General features: G+C 41.7%; 1 protein-coding gene across 10 annotated transcripts in view; it reads right to left on the minus strand.

The window, feature by feature from the left end:
* Positions 1-19,683, minus strand: part of SGCD (sarcoglycan delta) — a 504,819-nt gene that overhangs the window by 223,097 nt on the left and 262,039 nt on the right. Inside the window, exons 1-2 of one of the 10 annotated variants that reach the window (XM_069028491.1) lie at positions 8,789-8,836; positions 8,393-8,458 (exon numbers count right to left, since the gene is read on the minus strand). The exons of 7 other annotated variants lie outside the window; for them this stretch is intronic. The gene's annotated coding sequence lies outside the window, so the exon portion shown is untranslated. Of the gene's footprint in view, positions 1-8,392; positions 8,459-8,788; positions 8,854-19,683 lie in introns of those variants that run through there. 2 more of the 10 variants (XM_069028489.1, XM_069028494.1) reach the window with 2 other exon arrangements.

Consider the following 19,683-nt stretch of genomic DNA (forward strand, 5'->3'; position numbering starts at 1 on the left):
TCCAATAAGCCCAACCCTGTATCTATTTTCAGTTCCATCAGTAAGCTAAAGGTTAAAGCTATTTATTTAAACCCACACCCACATGCCATTTAAATTGACCCAAATTATTGTCTGAGTTGTAACCTCTCTGTATTAAAGTCCCCCTTGGGGGCTGCTTCTTCATTTCAGGCTCAAAAAATTCCTCCCTCGCAGGATAAAAGCGGATAAGGAGCACTTCCAAATAGAAATGGAGAAGGAAACAGGGAGGAGTTCAAAGAATGCCTCTTGGTGTTGTGGACACTGCAGAAAACTTCAGTGTCATTAGATAAATAACTAGAGAGGTTAGTGCCAGTCATATTAAAAGATGTTACTGCCATTCCTGTTCTAAGGATTTCTTAAAATTATATATATGAGAGAAAAGTAAAAGAAAAAGCACTATATATTCTGCTTGCCATTGTGATGCAAGTGGAGTGAAACCCACCAAAATCTCCCAAAATGAAAAAGGAGAAGTGGTTTCACACAGTTAGCCCAGAATGGAAATAATCCTCTGCCAAAGGCCCTCCCTGGGCCAGGGGACAAGCAGGACCGAGGAGGAACAGGCACCAGTTACCAGGAGCAAAGTGCCATCCCAGGAGTGAAATTATGCTCTAGGCTGATAAAAGGCAAAGGGAAAGCAGCATCTGGCCTACAATATTTAGCCTTTTCTACACAGTTTAATGCTGTGTGAAGCATGGTGAAAGCAAAGCTTCCTCAGCCCCGGGAAGACAGCTGGCGATGAAATGCAGCAGGGACACCATATGATGGAAGGCTCCTAATTACAAAATCTCTGTCTTGCCTGTCAGAGCAACTGCACAGTGGTACAGAGGAGCTCACAGAGGAGCTGGGAAAAAATCAAGCATAGGTAAGACTTGAAATCCATCTCCAGATGCAAACTTTCCCTGCCTTTGGGTACAGGTGGCCCTTAGATCTAGCTCCAGCCAAAAGGAGCAGTTCAGAGAGGTGAAGACATTCCCAAAGCTCAGGGCTTGTCCAACTTTAGCTTCTGCAGGTGAGCCAGTCTTACAAAGAGATATTCAGTGGAGACTTCTGTGCTGACGGACCACAGACACATAATTCCATCAGCAAGAGTGATAATCCCTGGATACCAAGATTCATAAACACCAAGAAAAAGCACAAGAGCGGGGTAAAAAGCCAGTCACCCAAGAGGTTTGAATTTTATTTGATGTTCTCTAGACACATAAATGGAAAAGAAGGACTTTCTCTTTCAACATATAGAGACTATCTCATTATGTACTGATACTGTCAATTGCTATTCAAGTGCCTAGAGGCAAAGACACAGCACAATTCTAACAAGCTGAAAAGTATTGTTAAATACATCAGCATTACAGAATCAGAACTCCAGAATGGTTTGGGGTGGAAAGGATCTTAAGATCACCTCATTCCAACCTTCCTGCCATGGGCAGGGACACCTTCCACAATCCCAGGTTGCTGGCCTTGGACACTTCCAGGGATGGGGCAGCCACAGCTTCTCTGGGCACCCTGTGCCAGGGCCTCACCACCCTCACAGTAAAGATCAAAATGAGTAAAATAATAAAGAACCCAGAGAGAGCCAAGGGAGGTGACTCCATGCTGATGGAGTCTGGGACTGGTATCCACTAAATGTAATGTAACATGCTTCACTTCAGCCCCCACTGTGACCACACAAACCCTCCCAGTCCCCAGCAGCACCTCAATGAGATCACTGCAGTGACATGAAGGGCCACATGTCAATGAACTTCTAAACCTGGGCTTTCCCTCCTCCCCTCTCCTGTATCAGTGCATCAGCACCATTAGAATTATAAGGGCACCACTGTCTGCTGGGAAGGAACTGAGCAGGGATATTTTCAGCTGCACTGCCAACATGTTTCTGCAGTGCCATCAGGGGAAAAAACCCACTGGAAGAGCTGGCTGAACTCATCAGTAAATATAATTAAGCTCCTGCTAAACCACATGACTTTTGCTAAATTTGAAGCACAAACAACAAAACTGGTTTATCGGCTTTATGCTGAGTAAGAAAGGGATAAAGAATTAGATTTTTACAATTTAGTGTGAACAAACTGCAGCTCTGCAGAATCTGCATCATCCGGACTGTGCGCGGGTGGCAGAGCTGGGTGCTTAATTTTTGAGACAACAGCAGATAGATATTTAAAGCTATTGCTCAAAGGGCTTAAATAATGAGTTTTAAATTAATTCATTACCATTTGCTGTATAGCTGACGGAAAACAAGTCAGAGCTCATATGCTGTACAAGCTTTCCTCAAAAGTGACAGGTGAAGTTTTTGGCCAAGAAACAGAAGCTCCCAATGCTTGAGGCTTAGTTTGCTTCAAATCTAAGCATTTGTTTCCCACCAGAGTCAAGTTTTCATGAATTGCGGGTAAATTTGACTAATCTTGGTTGAAGTTTCAAAGTTGACAAGTATGTGTGTAGAAGAGAGGCTGACAAAACCTTTCAGTCAGCAGCTTTGATATATATTTCTTAATTATGCTTAAGCATTGTGAGATCCAAACAGCTCAGACTAAAACCAAGAAAAAAAATTAGTGCTGCTGTTTCAAAAAGAACAAACAGTAACAAGGAAAATCTGTTAAAAAATAGTAACACGGATTAGTAAACACAAAAGTCAGGCAGAACAGTACGCAGACTTTCATTTCAAAGAAGAAAAATGGTCCCAGAAATTGTCAACTAGTAAAACAAGACTGATAAGCATTAACTCTCCACAAAATTAAATTACAGTTAAAAAAAGAAGAAAAAAGCAGGAGCAATGAGCCCTGGTAGAAAAAAATGACTGAATTAACATATCAAAGGAAGAAGATGGGAGAGTAATCCAGAGGGTAATACAAAAGAAAAGTTTAAGGGACACCTTGGGATAAGTTTTCTTTGAAGTACTGCACTTCCTAAAATAATAGGAGGGTTATCTAAACACGCCCATCATGCATCACAATTATTGTACTACGCTTTACTTACAGAAAATTCATTGCATAAGTGGAGAGTAAGTGCTCCTGTGGAACAGGCCTAATTAAGAAGTTCTCATTATGTGTGGAATTAGTACCAGGGACACAGGAGCCAAGTCTGTATTTCAGACCCTGGGCATGCACCCCAGGCACACAGAATCCTCGAAGGCAGAGCAGCCTGCGGGGGAAATCTTTACAGCTGGTGTGTTTTATTAAGCTAAAAATGATGCCATTGTCCTGTATCTCACCTCTTCCCTCCCCATTTCCCATCTCCACAGACTCTGCTGGCCTCTGACATCAGATTTAGATCACCAACAACTGTTACATCACATGCAACTGGCAATGTTTCATTTTCCATCTATGCTGGAGTAAAAAGCCTTGCAGGACATTAAAACAGCATAAACCAACCTAAAATGTGAAGAGAATTAATCAACCATCACTTTGCAATCACTGCAGCAGACGCTGCAGGGGCATCTCCTTTGTGGAGACATCCCATTTGTTTGCCACAGAGAAGAACCAGATTTCTTTAGAGATTTACATCACACTAAAGAGTTCAAGGAATAATTTAATTTTTGGGACTAGAAGTAGTGGCACCAGGTGGAGAAATGTCCGGTTTCTACACAGCAAGAGATTACTGGTGCCTGTAAAGGACCAAAGGGTTGATCACAGCAAAACCCTACCAAAGCAGCTCATTTGTTGCTTTTTTGAATCACTGGAAATGCAGGGACTGAAGAGTTTACAAGGAAATATGTACACAGTGTATTTCCTAGGGGACTCCATGGGGCTTTGAGAAGGGTAATCCTGCTTCCTTTCCTAAGATCACCCATGTCTCGTCACAATGAGGTACAAATTTGGAACATGTTTTTGTTTTTGGAGATTTAAGATCTGGAAATAATTTATCCTATGTAACTGTTTTTAACTCTAAAGTGGAGCTCACTTTGGCTCAAGTTGCTCTCCTTTCCCAGCCCAGTTCCAGGACCACGGAGCAGTGGTGCATCCAGAGTGGATTTACTTTCCTGAGCTGTACTGCACTCAAATGGGGTAACTCTAAATCAGCAGCAAGCACTAATTTCTGAATGTCATTTTCCAATGTATGTGACAGATGACACAAATATCTCCACGTGATTGATCTACATCCAATAATCAAATACACAGCAGATATGATCTTCAGATGAAAATCATTCTGGAAGTTTAAATGGAAAAGCAAATCAGATAATTAAACCCCTGCCCTTAGTGGTACATTTTTTAAAGTGACAAAATCTATAAAAACCTAAGGCAGAAACATAAAGTGCAGCTGAAAGAGAATCATTGAAAAACAAATTAATATTATAATTCTGTCAACATGGAAAAGAGTCTCTAAATGAGATGAAGTTTAGAATGAGTACCAAGCACAGTGATTTATTACCTCTTCCCTGTAATTTAAATTACTGTTCCTTTAATATTCACTAAATTCTTCCCACAGAGTTTTAGCCTTAGCTGATCACAAAAAAAAAAAAAAAAAAAGGAAAAAAAAGAAAAAAGGAAAAAAAAGAAGCTGAAGGAACAGGGAATTAAGAAAAAACCAGTGGTTTTCCAGTAGCCATGTCAAAAATCAATGAGACTGAAGGACCAGAGGTGGGATTAATAAAGCTTTCTTCAACTCTGTAGCTCTGCACTTACTCCCTAAGCAGTAGGAATGGGCTTGTTTGCCAGACAGTCTCTGTGAACAAAAGGTTTCAAAGAATAAAACTGAAGATTCTTATATACTTGTAATGCAGCACGATGCTTTCACAGCCAGACCAGTTGGTCAGGACAGTATTTGAGCTACACACACACTTCCAATGATTTATGCAGCCTTTACCTTATAATGTGCTTCCCTGATGCATGCCCTCTCAAAAAGCAGTGAAAATAAATATATAAATATATAAATATATAAATATATAAATATATAAATATATAAATATATAAATATATAAATATATAAATATATAAATCACAAGCATTTGGTCTGACTGCTTAAAAGAGTCTACAACAATCACTAAATGACAGGCTGTCAAAATTACAGTGTTAATTAAATGAAGATTAATTGTTAAATTTACTTACATTTAATACAATTAAGGGACGCATCATGTTTATATGAATTGATCAGAAGCTGTTAGCAGCTTGCACAGATCCATATTTAATAATATGATTTTAATGTTCAGTTGACACTTACCACACAGCCACTTTTATTAAACACACACAAGGATTAGCATGGAATTGTCAGGCCCTTCCAACACTCTGTCATTAAACAAATGAGAATTTACAGATTCTGTCCCCTACCACCAAATATCTACGCTTTGATACAATTACACCACGAAGGACATGAAGCACCCAGAACAGCAGCATTCCCTGGCAAGGGGATGGGAGAGAGTCCTGCTTTTAAAATAACGTGGCTGTCAGCTGTGAGCTCTCCCTTGGGGGGTCAGGGCTGGAATGCAAAGCTCCAGTGGGCTAAGCCTGGTCCCTGAGGAGCAGCAGTGCCCACCCCACTGTCCCACAACAGCCACCATGTGTCCCCCACTTCCCAGCCACACAATCCTCCCTGTGGCACATCACAAACGAGTACCAAGGACCCCTGCCTGAACCAGAAAGGGTCCCATGAAGGGCACAGACACCGATAGAAGGAAGAAAATGCCCAAATTATCCCAGAAGAGAGCAGGTCCTATGTGCAAAACAAAGACAAAAGGAACGTGAAAACAGTTCTTGCCTCTGATCTAAAGAAAAATTTCTTTTTCACCTTAAGCCTTGTGAGGAAATGAATTCTGGTTAATCTCTGGCTGCTCTTATAGCAGCACCTCTGCCAGGCAGCCGAGGCTCCCAGCAGAACCAGGAGCAGCTCCAAACACCACACACCACCTTGCCAGGCAGTCTTGTTAACAATTCCATGTGAGGTTAAAGGATAGGCAGAATGGAAATTGTGCATTAATAGCAGCAAATGAGCAACGGTCCTGAGGCAGCACAGAATGTATGGCCAACAAAATGGCAATTGCAGTAGGCACAAAATGGAATCCAGAGTCTCAATGGCCACTGATGAGTTTGATTTTGCCAATTAGAGCCAGGTATCTTATGACACAGGGTGAAAGCCTCCATTCCCAGTATCCTCTGTAGCCTCTAACACAGGCATTTAATAGAAGACTATTTATCCTCATCTTTAAAATATACTTATTCCCATCTTCTAAAGAATATACAAAAATAAAAGTCTTTCATGGGCTTGCCTTTACAAATTAGAAAGCTTTTTTGAGTATCATGCTTGAGGTAAAATTTAGATTATTTCTGGTGAAAAATCTCAGTGCAAGATAAAGAACCATTCCCATACAAATGAACAGCAATTCTGGTGACTTCAGCAAGGGTTTTATTGAACAGAAGGATTTCATAGAGTCTTGCTGTTGTTCTACATGAAAATCATTTCTATTCCATCCACAAATCTCAGGTTTTAGCCTCCGTGCAACAATTGCATCTACCATCCCATTAATTTTATTCTAACAGGCAACATTTTTAGAAAACTTCTTAATAATTCAGTATTTTCTTAGTCAACATACAGCATCCCTTTCCAGAAACAATCAACACTGCAGGATTCATTCTGCTGTGCTTACTCATGTCCAAGTGGATTACAAGAATATGGGAATAAGATGAACAAAAATAACCATTCCTAAAGCAGGCATTAAACTTTATCTATGACTGCCTTTAAAGTTATACTCAAATTAGCTTAAAATATTGAGAATTCCCTAAGGGCTAGATCTCAGCTCACCTTAATTACATCACCCCACTGAAGGGAACAAATCCACGTGGATTTCTACCACCTAGAAGTGTAGAAGCAGGAGCTTCAGCAAGAAGGCACCTAGGTGTATGTGAAGGCAGCACATAAACCTTGTAAGGTGAAGCAGCTTTCACACCAAAGCCCAGCAGAGCAGCACCGGAGCCGTTCGCTTCCTTCAAGCTGCGTCAGGAGAATCAGCCAAGGCCATGTTCCTGCCCCTCAGACACAGGGGAATTGCTGAGTGTGGGCTCCAAAGAACTAAAAAGTAAGCCCATAACTGGCCAAAAAGTGAGGTCTTTGAATATTACTGAAATATCTGGGTGTCCTATCTTTCAGCTTCTCACCAACCTTTTGTCCCTTCCTTACGAACTTTCAGTGATGTTCCACTTGGGGCTCTTGATTTTGCTCACTTAAGTGCTCTCCAAATAGTTGCTTTGTTTGGATGTTCATGTGAATTCTTTCCATACATCAAGCACATGTGTTGTTATGCTGGGCACCAGGATTTGAGAAGAAACACCACAGCAGTGCCCTGGGACTCTCTAACTAAGCAATAATCACTCCCTTTGCAACCAGCCGATGGAGCCGTGTCCCCGTGTGTCCTGCCGGCTCTGCCCCTCACCACCCCTCACTGCTGGGCTTTAGTCTACCAGCTCCAGCTCACACTTCATTTCCAGGATGTGAATTGTTTCAAAGGTCATGTTACAGACCTGATTTTCAGTACTAACAGTTGTTCTTTAATACCGATAAAAATAAATGAATGGATTTAAGGAATGATCTCAGTTTGGAGGAGGAGAAGCGTCTCAGCAAGTGGATTTTGTCTTTGAGATATGCTCCGTGTCTCCCTCCAGCAGCACTCGGTGTTTGCCCCAGCAGTCATCCCAACACCTCTATTCCACAGCTGCAGGAAAAGCTGTTGGTATTCAAGGCACACCCCAAGTTGAGACTCCCACCATATGCTGAGAAAATATCTCGTATTAGATCCTAGGACAGCTGTTTTGCTACCACCTTGTATGGCTTAAGGTGAGAGCAAGAGGAAATTAGAGGTAGGAGAAGAATTAAAAAACCCAAACAACTCAGCTCAGACATCAATCACTTCTATTATCCTGCTTGGGTGTGGGGGAACTTTGTGTAGAAAGGTGGATCCTGCTCTCAAGAAGTGCCTCTGCCGCACAGATTTACTCCTACAGATGTTTAGGAAAAATTATTTCTAATTTAAGGCATTAACACTGGTTTTTCAGGACTGCCAGGGGAAATACGAAGCACCCTCCCACCCTGTAAGAATAATGCAGCAATCTGGAAATATTACAGCAATGTGTCACTTTCACTCATTCTAAATAAAAAGAGGGAAATAAAAATTAAGTATCATTAAACACAAATGCTATTTCATTCTAGATATCTAAAGGGCATCCATCTTAGAGTGCAGTGCATCTAGACATCTCATTATTTAAAAAAAATGAATTTAGCTGTGAAATAATATCAATTTGCTTAGTGAAATTTGATCTCACTTTACAGCTTTTCTAACTTCATTAGAAAGCTCTTAGTGAAGCGTGAACTGCCGTAAACTGTCCTGAAAACTGGACAGTAATTTCAATCAGGGATCCATTAGAAAGAGAAAGGGAGGACAGAGAAAGTGTCACTAGCAAAATACCTGTGAGTGTTTGAACTGCTGTGTTCCTGTAGTGAGCAGCGCTGGCAGCTTCCTCTGCCATTGTCCCTGGAACAATTCAGGTAAATAAAATTACAATCTGAATGCACTGCTAAACTGGTAGGTGAAAACTATTACATGCACAATCTTTGCACAAAGGAAATCTACTCTCCTCTAACTTATTTGCTTAAAAAGGATTATTCTATTTATGTACAAATATTTACACAGCATTAAACAGCACTGTGTTGATCTCTTCTTGCATGGAATATGTTATATTTTAAAAACAGAACTATTCTACTGCTTTCAACAATCCTTAAGAATATCTATCACAAAAATATCCCTTGCACTGCAAACATAAAGACTAAAAGACACTTGATTTGGTGTTTATAACCTACTTACACAATGAAATGGAGATCTAAAACAGTTCCACAAACCCTTGAAGCTACTTGGCCTAGAAAATGTTGATATTAAAAAGGTATTTGTGATTACAAATATTTTCCTAAACCTAAGTCAAGCAGCCTTGAGCTACCTTGTATTTACCCACAGTCAGCTACTGTGGATTAAGTGGGATACAGCAGCTCGTTATCCCTGAGCCCACACACACCTGCTGACCCCACAGTAGCTTAGACTTAAGAGGTGAATCAATAGGGTAGAGCTCCAAGATGTCATCCCTAAAGAACAGAAAAAGGTCTTCCCAGATGCAAGCAGTGTAGTTAATGATATTCTCATGGCACAGATACTAATTTCTCACACATCTCGTGTCTGTCAGGGAAGAGAGATCCTGATGTAGCATGGACAACCACACTCAAGAAATCCCCCTGGAGATCAGGCAACCTCCAGCAATTCCAAGTGAGACTTACTTATAAACAACCCTTTTTTTCTAAATTGAAAAATATCACTAGGAAATGCTGGATATTTTAGCCTATCTTGCTTTTCTTTTTGCCAATGACTTTTAAATAAAACAGTACTGGAAGCACAGTCAAAACTTTTCCTTTATCATAAATTTTTTTTTTTCCAGTCAATCCAATTTCTAACATCCATTTACAAAACAGCTTAAAAACGTCATGGAGAAAAACAACAGGTAGAAATACTGAGGGCAGGATGGAAGGTCTAATTTCAAATAAAACTAACAATAAAATAACTACCCAGGCTTGCACTTAGCAAATAAACACCAATTGAATACTCTGGCCCACAGCTCCTATTGACCAAGTGACATTAGGGAACCAGATACCCCACCACGAGGCAAGATTAAATCTAGATATCTTTTATCACTTTCATTCACCTTATAAAAGGCGGGAAATTTTTTTTTTTTATATTAAATCTCAAGCCAGGAGGTATTCTCACAGCAAATAGCAGCCACCACCACACACTAGACCATCACCAGAGGCATTTCCAAGGGAAAGCATCCGTGTGAAATGTATCTGCCCTGGCTCCCACGGCTGCCCTAGGAGGCTGCAGAGAGGTGAGGAATTCAAACATGAATGAAGTGTTTTCCTTGCCCTGTCCAGTGTAACTCCTCAACATGCCTGGCTGGCGTTAGAGAATTGTCTGCTTCAGCACAACACTTGCCAGAAATTATTAACACTCAGATTTCTCACGGAGAAAGATTGGCTCCTCCGCAGGGCCGAGGTGGCGGCCGGAGGCGCGAGCGGCAGCACGAGGCAGTCGGCAAAATTCAGTGCTTGATTTCCCCGAGACACAGACACAGGGCAGTGCTGAAGGAGCAGGAACAATTTTGCTAGATGAGATAGGCAGCAATTTTAATCTCGTTGTGTGGGTATAAACTGCCTACATGCAAATTTCAGCCGCTTGCAAAAAAACAAAATCAAGTCACTTTCCAGGCTCTGCTCCCAGCCCCCTCCCACCTCCCTGTCTGAAGAGCCTTGTTTGGCCCTGTTTCTGCTGTACCCATAAGCACCTCATCAGCAGCAGCTTTATTCTCACAAATCCCCAGGAGGCAGAGAACCACAGTCGTGTCATTTTTGCAGATGGCTGTGATGTGCCACCTTCCCAGGAGTTTGGTCCAAGTCAGCAATGCCAGGCAGGGCGAGGGAAGGACTGGTACCCACCGCACTGGAATGCAGCTGCATCCCCTCACCAGTCACACTGTCCTCAACAGGAACAGCCCATCCTTTCCCCTTAATTCCTCTTGAAGCTTTTCAGCATCTTGAATATTATCTAAAATGCCAGACAGTATTATCTGCCTGCCTCTCATTAAACATTTGGGACTTTAATTGCAGTGAGCTTCTGACTGTGACAGGTTCAGAACAGCCCATACACAACAGATACCTCAGCCTGCAGGTTGAGGACCAGGCTGCTGTTGCCTTACACTGAGCCAGTATGATACACAAAGTACTCACTATTATTACTTGAATTGCTGGAAGCACAGACTTTTCCTCAAGTTCAAGATTTTTTTCCATGTTTCCACACACTAAATGCGTTCAAATCACACACCTAACAAGATCCAGTGTTAGCTCAGAGACCAATCCTAACATAATTTACAAGTTGTGCAGGTGAAATGATTTTGAAGTCTCCATTTTTCAGGGTGCAGAAAAAGAAGATGCAGTAAAACTCAGAACAGGCAGGTACCTCTCAAGCAACCCAAAGTCAGGACAGTCACTGCACTGGATGGGAGTGAATGAGCTTGTGGACTGACCAAATGCACCTCAGCAAGTTTGCTGTGTTCAAACACAAAAAGATCTTTTTGTTATTCACTGGGGTTTGGAGTTTTTTTGAGGGGAAACTGAAGAAACAGAAAGCTCACATTCATAACAGATGGAAGCAATGTTTTACCACAGTGCACCTGCCCATTATCTGGTCACACTGAGGCAAAAGTTTGCCATTATTTCTAGGCAAGCTGAATATGCTCTGAATATGCAAAAATATGATGTGTGCAAAACACCACCACTGCTGCTGGACCACAGCAGGCTGCTCTGGCCAAATGCTGGGCAACAAGGAAGGGAAACAAAAGCCCAAATGCAGTATCTTCCTCTTAGCAAAGGATAAACTTCAGCTAATTAGAGACTTTGGAAAGAAGAGAAATTTAAAGCACGTTTGCTCCCTCATAGCCAGTATTTATGCTAATAAAGAAAACAGCTCCTAGAATACACCTTGAACTGAAAAGCAGCCTGTTTTGTGTCTTTTAATGGATCACAACAGCATTAAACATAATAAATAAAGCAAGTGTGGATGCCACCAGTTGAGACATGCTTTAAGTAAGTCCGATTTCTTTTCACGATACAATGTTTTAACCAATTAATCATCCTGCTCTCATGAGGTTTTCTTCCCTTTTCACCCCTACAGAGGTCACTGGATAGTGATGCTAATTTGTGAAAGTTCTCATGCACTTCTCAGCTTATTAAAAAGTGAGAAATCACACTAGAAATTTCAAAATCTATATTACACAAGACAACTTCAGTGCCAGAGTCTCATTGTGACCTCTCTCTGTTGATAGAAGAAAAATTAGGTCTTTGTCCCTTGCTTCATCAGACACTACAGCTTCCTTTCCAGGCATATTTTGTCAGTGGTTTTGCTTGTTTTGTTTTTTAAGTACATACACAAAAAGAGGAAATAACATCAGGTTTGTAACTCCAATGCAATTTCCTTCTGACCACACAATTTAATTACATAAAGATGGAAAATCAATTTTACTTTAAAATAGCATTCAAATGTCTCCTGAAATGAAAATTCTTTATTTATCAAGAAAGGATGGAAATTATCACTCAAAGGTATATGTGAAATGAGGAGAACTAGGAGAGAAAGTGCAATTCTTTGCTGTGAAAGATTCAGCCACAAGGGAGAAAAGAAAATTAAACAGTCTCTTCCCTCTAATTCTGAATTTAAAAAAATGAGAGAAAGAAAATGTAAATGCTCTTAATTTCATATATCCTTTTCAGTATATGGTGGTTTTGGATGCTTAAAAAACAACAAAAAACCTCAAACAACCAAACAAAAAACAACCCAACATTTGGACCACTTCAGGCTCCCCAGGGAATGTATTTCAGTTACTAAAAAAGATCTTAAGCTCAGATGCTTCCATGTGCAGTGCAGTGAGCTGGCCCAACACACAACAGCACTCGCTGGAGCTGACCATAAATCTTCACATGCTCCAAAAAAGAGGCTTCAGACAGAGGCTGCTGGCCACCAGCCCTGCAATAATTCACTGCTACAAAAATCATTTTCTACTACTCAAACAGAGCCAGTGGCCAGCCTGATCCTTGAAACAAATGGGGACAAATCCAGTAGGAGGCACAAGGCACAGTTTTTTGTGGTTTTTTTGTTTTGGGGGCTTTTTTTTTTTTTTTTGCTACAACAGAGGAGGTCTGAGACTGGCAGAGGCAAGGACTGGGTTTGGAGGAAGAGTGGAAGACTGAGAAACAACAGAGCTTCCCAGACATGGCCAGGTCAGGGTTTTATATTCCCAGGAGAAGAGAAACTGTAGATGCAAGAGCCTAAAATTATCAAAAAATTACATTTTGATGGGAGTGTGGGGCCTGCTCACGCCATGCCTGCAGAGAAATCGGAAGGCAGAAAGACAAATCTGCTCAAGGCAGACCTGGTTAAATGGAGCTTGGCAAGAACAGATAAGAGGGTCCTGTCAAGAAGATTAAAATAAAGTAGATGGTTGCAAAGGAAGGACAGAGGGAAGATCGGAAACCAAGCAGTGTGAAATGGGAGGAAACCACAAAACACGACAGAGTGAAAGGTGAGTCCACCTGAAAGACAGTGATGGGAAACTGCTGCCTTGATATATGACCTTTCCCTCAGGTCAAAATGAAGCCCTTTCACAAACAGAACAGAGGAAAGCCTTGGGATCTGACCTAGGCTTAATATTTAAATCCATGGGGTTAGGAGGAGGATTAACTGCCCAGCTGAGAGAAGAAACACAGAAACACTAAATTTTTCAGTCCTAATGCCCAAGTTCATTTGCAGTCGTGGTGTGCTAAATATTACAAATGTTCCAACTGTCAGCAGCAGATTATATGGATACTGGATTATATTTCCATCTCTTTAAAAGTTATTAGTAAAAGAAATGTTATTAATAACTCAAAACTTATTATTAGTTTGAGCAGGTTTGTACCCAAAGCTCAGATTCAAGGCACACCAAACTTAGAACCAGTTCAGAAATGCATTTTATGCATAATTCTTGTCCTTAACACAAGTGAAATCCAAATCCTAACATGATCTGAGAGGGTGAATCACAGCTTCAAGAGTCTTTGTATTACTCAGTGTTCTGCCCTGCCTCTTACAAGACAGGAATTCCAAGTGATCCCCCAAATCAGCAGCAATCGCATCTTCAAAGGCAAAAGGAACTAAACTGGAAAGAAACTTAGAAGCAAAATGAGCTCCTCATCACAGCTGTGATTAAATTAATCAACTGTCTCACACAAGGACAAACACTGTATTTTATTACATTTTATCCAGGCAAAGCTAATTATAAAAGCATGAGATAATTTGCAATTATGCACTAGAACCATCACATTTTTCAAATGGCAATCAAATGTAATATTGTCCACACACCAACACGTGACATGTGCCATCATGATTTTTGGTTTTATCCCAGTGAGACTGCCAGGCTAACTGAAAAAATAAACTGCATCCCCTACATTCAGAACATCAGCAGTTTTTCCAGGTGTTCCTTCTCCCTTCACAAACTTGCAGAGGGGATCTCAAGGCTGAAAGCTTCAAGCCTGGCAGTGAAGCACAAGGCTCTGCAAACCACGTTTGCGGGACATTGTTCACATGCCATTTTCAATAAAACACACAGAAGAGGCAGTCCTTCAGTAGTCTCAAAAAATCCCATCAGGCTCCAATTCCAGGAAATTGAGAAGTACCATTACATTCACCCATACATTTCTAAGCTACATGGAAGAGAGAAGCACCAACCTCCTCTTGCACTTCTGATAAATTAATTCCCCAATACGATAGAACAGTACAGCAAAATAACCCTCTCATTGAGGTTTATGATGCACTTAAGCTTAACTCTGAATTCCTTGGATTTGCAACGTTTCTTTTGGTAAAATTATTATATGCCTGTAAAACTGCGGGAAGGCTGGGAAAAGCTGCACATAAAAGGCAGTCTCAGATTGATCCTGGATGTGCAGAGGGTTATTTCTGAAGGTCTATCTAGTAACAGCCAGAGCTTCTCTGAAGGCTGAGCCTGCCTTGCACAGTGTCACTACAGAAAACACAAAGTTAGCAACCACAGTGACAAGACAGAGCAGGGTGATCCATTGTGTCCAGGGGGATGCAGGTCCAGCAGATGCACCTTGCTGCTCCATTCAGCTGCTCCCCTCTCATGACCCTTATCTACAATCCCCCAAACATTCAGGGATGGAAGAGGGGTGAAGGGAGCCTGGAAGAAGAAGCTGCAGGTGCTTTGCCTCTCTTCTAGATTTGCATCTCCAACTCTACTCCTCTCTCCCTCTCAAATTTCCCCTTTTCCGGTTATTTTCCATCACTGAAGATGTCACCAAGTTTTCTCATAAGCGTGAAATGTTCACTTGAAAGAGTCAAGTTTGTTTTGCTCAATGTGTTTGTGCTAGATAAGCATTTGGGAACTGTTATTTGTCTTGCAGAAGTCCTATTTCCTCTCGATACAGGCCGGTACCCTGCAAGCCCATTTCTGTAGTGTTCTACTGAATTTTGAGTTCACTTCAGTCTTCATGGTTATAGTCAAGTACTGCCCTGTCCTGATATGCATGCAGCTGCAACTTCTGTCAGATATATTTATATTCAAATATTACAGGCCTTTGTCAGGTGCAATTTTATTTTTCCTCTGCAAAACCAGGGATGTATTATGCCAGTGGTTGGTGCACAGCAACTCCCCCAGAGTGCTGAAATAGTCCCCAAGAGCTTTTCCTGCAGGAACAGAAAGAAGGCTCAGAATCCACAGCGACTCTCGAGCCAAGGGCAGGAGCATCCCATATTTTCAGGCTTCTCATCCCCACATTACTGACCAGTGGTGGTGAGAAAGTAAGCTCTCTGTGCCAAGTGGCCACGAGGGATGGTCTGTCTGTCTCCTCACAGAAATAACACCCCGCCAGCAATGGGCACTGCTCCAGACAGACAGACTGCAGCAGAGCACATATCAGCTCATCAACCTGTGTCAAAACTCATTTGTTAAGCATCTCCCAACAACTTCTGTGTTTTGAAACACATTGCAACAGGATAAAAAAAGGAGGGTCGCTCGCTTCATGGCCTGGCCATCCCCCTTGTTAGAAGGACCTCGTGGTAGTCAAAAAAATTCCCATAAATTTACATTAGTCTTCTGATAAAAGTACACCGGAAGAAAGGACAGAGTTTTTAATGCCGGAGAAACACCCTCCTGATGGAACTATTTGCTCTGGACCCCAGAGCTGGAAGGAGAAAGCCCAAAGCCACTGCAGCCAAGAGGTGAGCAGAGCAGCACAACCCTCCTGGCACCACGGCACCTCAGTGCCCCTGGGAAACGTGAACACAGGGCAGCTGCCTTCGCTGCAAAGCTTGCAAGACAGCAGTGAAAGAGAAAGAAAAATGCATTAACAGGCTCAAGGCAGCCCTTTCCCCGAGCACTGCAGTTTCTGTTGAGTCAGAGCTGTCATCTGCCCTGCAAACTTATCATCACTGGCCATTTTGCAAGTAAGATTCAATCAGGGCTCCCTGGCTCCTGAGGGAACCAGCACTTTAGCATGAACTGCTTCCACTCAAACGTAATGGAGTGAGATTGCTCATGCCATTATTTTAAATGGTTGGAGGCCACACGGTCCCCAATTTCATTAGCTGCATTTATAAACAGACTTTACACTTAATACTGTGGAACACAGAGACATGTACACAGGACGTGTCGTCTTCCCACCACACACACAAAAAAAAAGGGAAAAGGGAAAAAGTGAAAAACAGAACACCAGTTTAAGTGTCACCATTTGATACATCATCTGTGTGGAGAGGGTATTTTTGCAGATATATATAAGCAGTAGCTGATTGAACTATTCAATCAACTGTCTGCAAGTGGAAGACACAGAATGGGTGTCCTGGTCTGCTGCACAAATTAGAAAAATTACAGTCAGTCAGACCAGGCACACACTGATGTCAGCAGAGCAAAAAACTGGGAGCCCAGATTTTACCTGTGCACACGAGTTCATCTAAGTTCAGGTGGTATATTTGAGCTAATTAGCTAAATTACTGCCAGAGACAAGAGATGAGTCAGACCTGTGAGCCTGCAACCATGTCCTTCCGCCGCAGGGCAAGCGGTCTGGGGACATGTGGTGTGTGAGGAGCTGCCTCCATCGTTCATTTAAGCCAACCTTAGGCCAGTTTACACCGTTTTGAAGCAGCTTTAAACCTAAACACAGGGGCTGATACGATATTGAACCATAACAACTCAAAGAACATACGTCTGTAGCCATGTGCAAGTGAGAAATAAGACAATAATACAGAGATCCCAAATTGAAGAGCATGACAGGAGTGAGGTATGGAGCCCTCAAACACAAAATCACGAGCAATTAAGCTTTAGTGGCTGAACAGGTGTGAGTCTAATCATTGCTCATATAACTTTTTCTTGTGTTACGAGTTTTGTATCCATTTCTTTATTTGAAGAAAAATTATACATCAACAGACTTTGCACAAAATTATAAGCTTATATATTTGTCTATTCATTTATTAAGCATTGTTAGTATCTTTTGTACTTTTGCAGAACCCACTTGAAAGCATAATAAAGTAAAATAAAAAAAGAAAATTAATGGAGCAGAATGCTGATGTGTTATTACAGTTTGTTGTTAATTGCAACATGGATACAGTTAAACAACAGATGCTGCAAGTACATTTTAGCTAGTGTAATTTTTGAGTTGTTCTGTTTTTCTTACAAAACAGATTTTTCATTTAAACAGCTGCTGGCTGATTTTCAGCATGGAAAATTTAAACCTTCTTCATCACCACCTTACAAAGAAACAGTGATTTGTTGTTAATCCAAAAAAGAAAAAAAAAAAAGAAAAAAAACGTATTTTTATCCACACACTGGTTATGCCCAAAAGCAAGAAGAGAGATAGTGTTCAACAGTCACAGCATCTGCAGCCATCTCTGCCCACTCACTGAATGGGACACCCAGACAAGCAGTTTTAGGCTGGACTGTTCAATTCTACACATTTAAGTCCAAAGAACACAAATCCCAATAAAAGCCAGCACTTTTATTTATTATTATTATTATTATTATTATTATTATTATTATTATTTATCCACACCGTATCCCCACTTTGCTCCCAAAACTCAGAGTGTGCCTAAGATGGCAGGACCCAAATGTCTCCAGACATCACAAGGGCAGAGGCTGCAGGTGTTTCTGGAAGAGCACTGGGAATCATGAAGGGCCTTGTAGAGGCAAGTGGAGACCAGCAGAGTCCTGGGAATGGGTAACACCATCACAGGGAAAAAAAAAAAAAGAAGCAGCAACTTTGGGGGGCTTTAAAATGTGTCCCACAACCCTGTTAGTACTATGCAGGCACTCAAGTATTAGAAACAATGAAAAAAGGTCAGCACACAACCACCTAGGCAGGCCCAGAACAACAGTGATGGGAGACGGAAAGTGCAGGCACTGAGGCCATAAATTTAGGGGATGAGAAGAGAAGCCTCCTAAGCCCAATATTTACTGCCTGCTCAGGATTCCTTTTTATTTTCCCATGTTTGCTTGTCCTTGGGCACTCCCTGTTTGGTATTCTCTGAGCAGTGCAGGGCTCCCTTTCAGTACCCACAAGCCTTGGCCCTTCCAGGCTCACAGGGTGAAGTGTTTTACCCTACCCAACATCAGACACCAAACACAGGAGCTGCCTCCTCTCCCTAATGCCTAAGATAAGGCTGCAGTGACAGGCTATAAACCCCTCCACACACACACACAACTGATGAATATTCATTAAAAGTCAACACACGGCATTCCTATCACTCCAGCCACAGAGGGAGGATGAAGAGCCTCCCCCAGGTAGCAACACCTCCCTCAATTCACAATGGGCCACTTTGTACCGTGTTAGATAAAACCCACAGCCACTCACATCCTTTGCATTTCAAGTCGGTTTTTCTCCTTCACAAACAGCATTCAGAAAGGAGACTGAGGCATGCAGGGTGACCCTGCCAGCACTACAGAACACATCACCTTTTCCACACACAGACCCCAAGGTATTTTTCCGTGAGATAATAGTTTCCAGGCTCTTTTGGACTTGGAGAAAAAGGGCTTCAGTGAAATAAAACATCTCTTATCTTAAAACAGCTGTCAGTTTAGGAAACAACTGAGCAGCACATCCTGGGTATGTACATTGTTTTATATGAAGGCACTCCTCAAAACAGAATCCCCGAAGTCCAATTAGTTTGTGAGCATCTACCTCCTGCTGACCCCTCCTAGCACCATGAGCTGTTCTCATGCTTTCCAGGATTCCATCTGGGCTAGAAACACCATTTAATTATCTTTGACACTGCAGCCATGAGCATTCCAGGCCTTTTTTTGACTTCTGTACATTCGTCATATTCAGCATGGAGAGCCTTCCAGATTAATACAGAGATACTGGAATGGTGATGGGGAGATAAATAGCAGGAATTGAACAAACTGGAGATTAGGAGGCTTTTAGGCACATTCCTGCTTCATCCTTACACACAGCCCACATCACCTCAACATGCATTTGTACTTAATCATCTGTTGTACACAGCACAGATAAAGTCACACAGACAGATCCTCAGCCTCAGTTATACTGAACTGTGCTGGTTTACAACTGCTGAGAATTGAGCCCTGGAGCTTTGGAGAGACTCCCTTAGGTTTATTTCACCTCCTGGATGAAGACCAAACTCCTCCCTCTCCGCTTCACTCCTGAATTCATGCCTCTGACCATTCACACTGGATGGAAATCAGCCACTGGGGCTCAGCCTGGGGGTCCCAAGAGACAAACACACATTCACCCTGTGGGCTCTGTTATCAGAACATAAAAACAGATTACAATTAAAATCTAAACATTTGTCAATTTTCAGAGGTGATCAGACATCCCAATCTGACTTGCTGAAGCCCTGTTTTTACAACCCCAGCTGCTAAGCAGCTTCACGAGGGTTTTTGTCACGTCTCCTCACCCCACGATTCTTGAATTGTTAAATGTTATAGAGTAGTAATTCAGCATTGTTCCATTGCTTATGAAAGCTGTGCAGAAAAAAAAACATCACAAATAATCTAGACCAGTTCATTTGAAGTGTAAATGGCTTTTGCACGCAATACAAAATGCAACAAGTGCCTTTCAAGCTGTCTCATTTATGATAACATAGAAGTTGCTGATGGAATGAGAATTCCCAGG

The sequence above is a fragment of the Aphelocoma coerulescens genome, chromosome 13 (genome assembly GCF_041296385.1).
Source record: "Aphelocoma coerulescens isolate FSJ_1873_10779 chromosome 13, UR_Acoe_1.0, whole genome shotgun sequence".
In the NCBI taxonomy this organism is placed as follows: domain Eukaryota; kingdom Metazoa; phylum Chordata; class Aves; order Passeriformes; family Corvidae; genus Aphelocoma; species Aphelocoma coerulescens.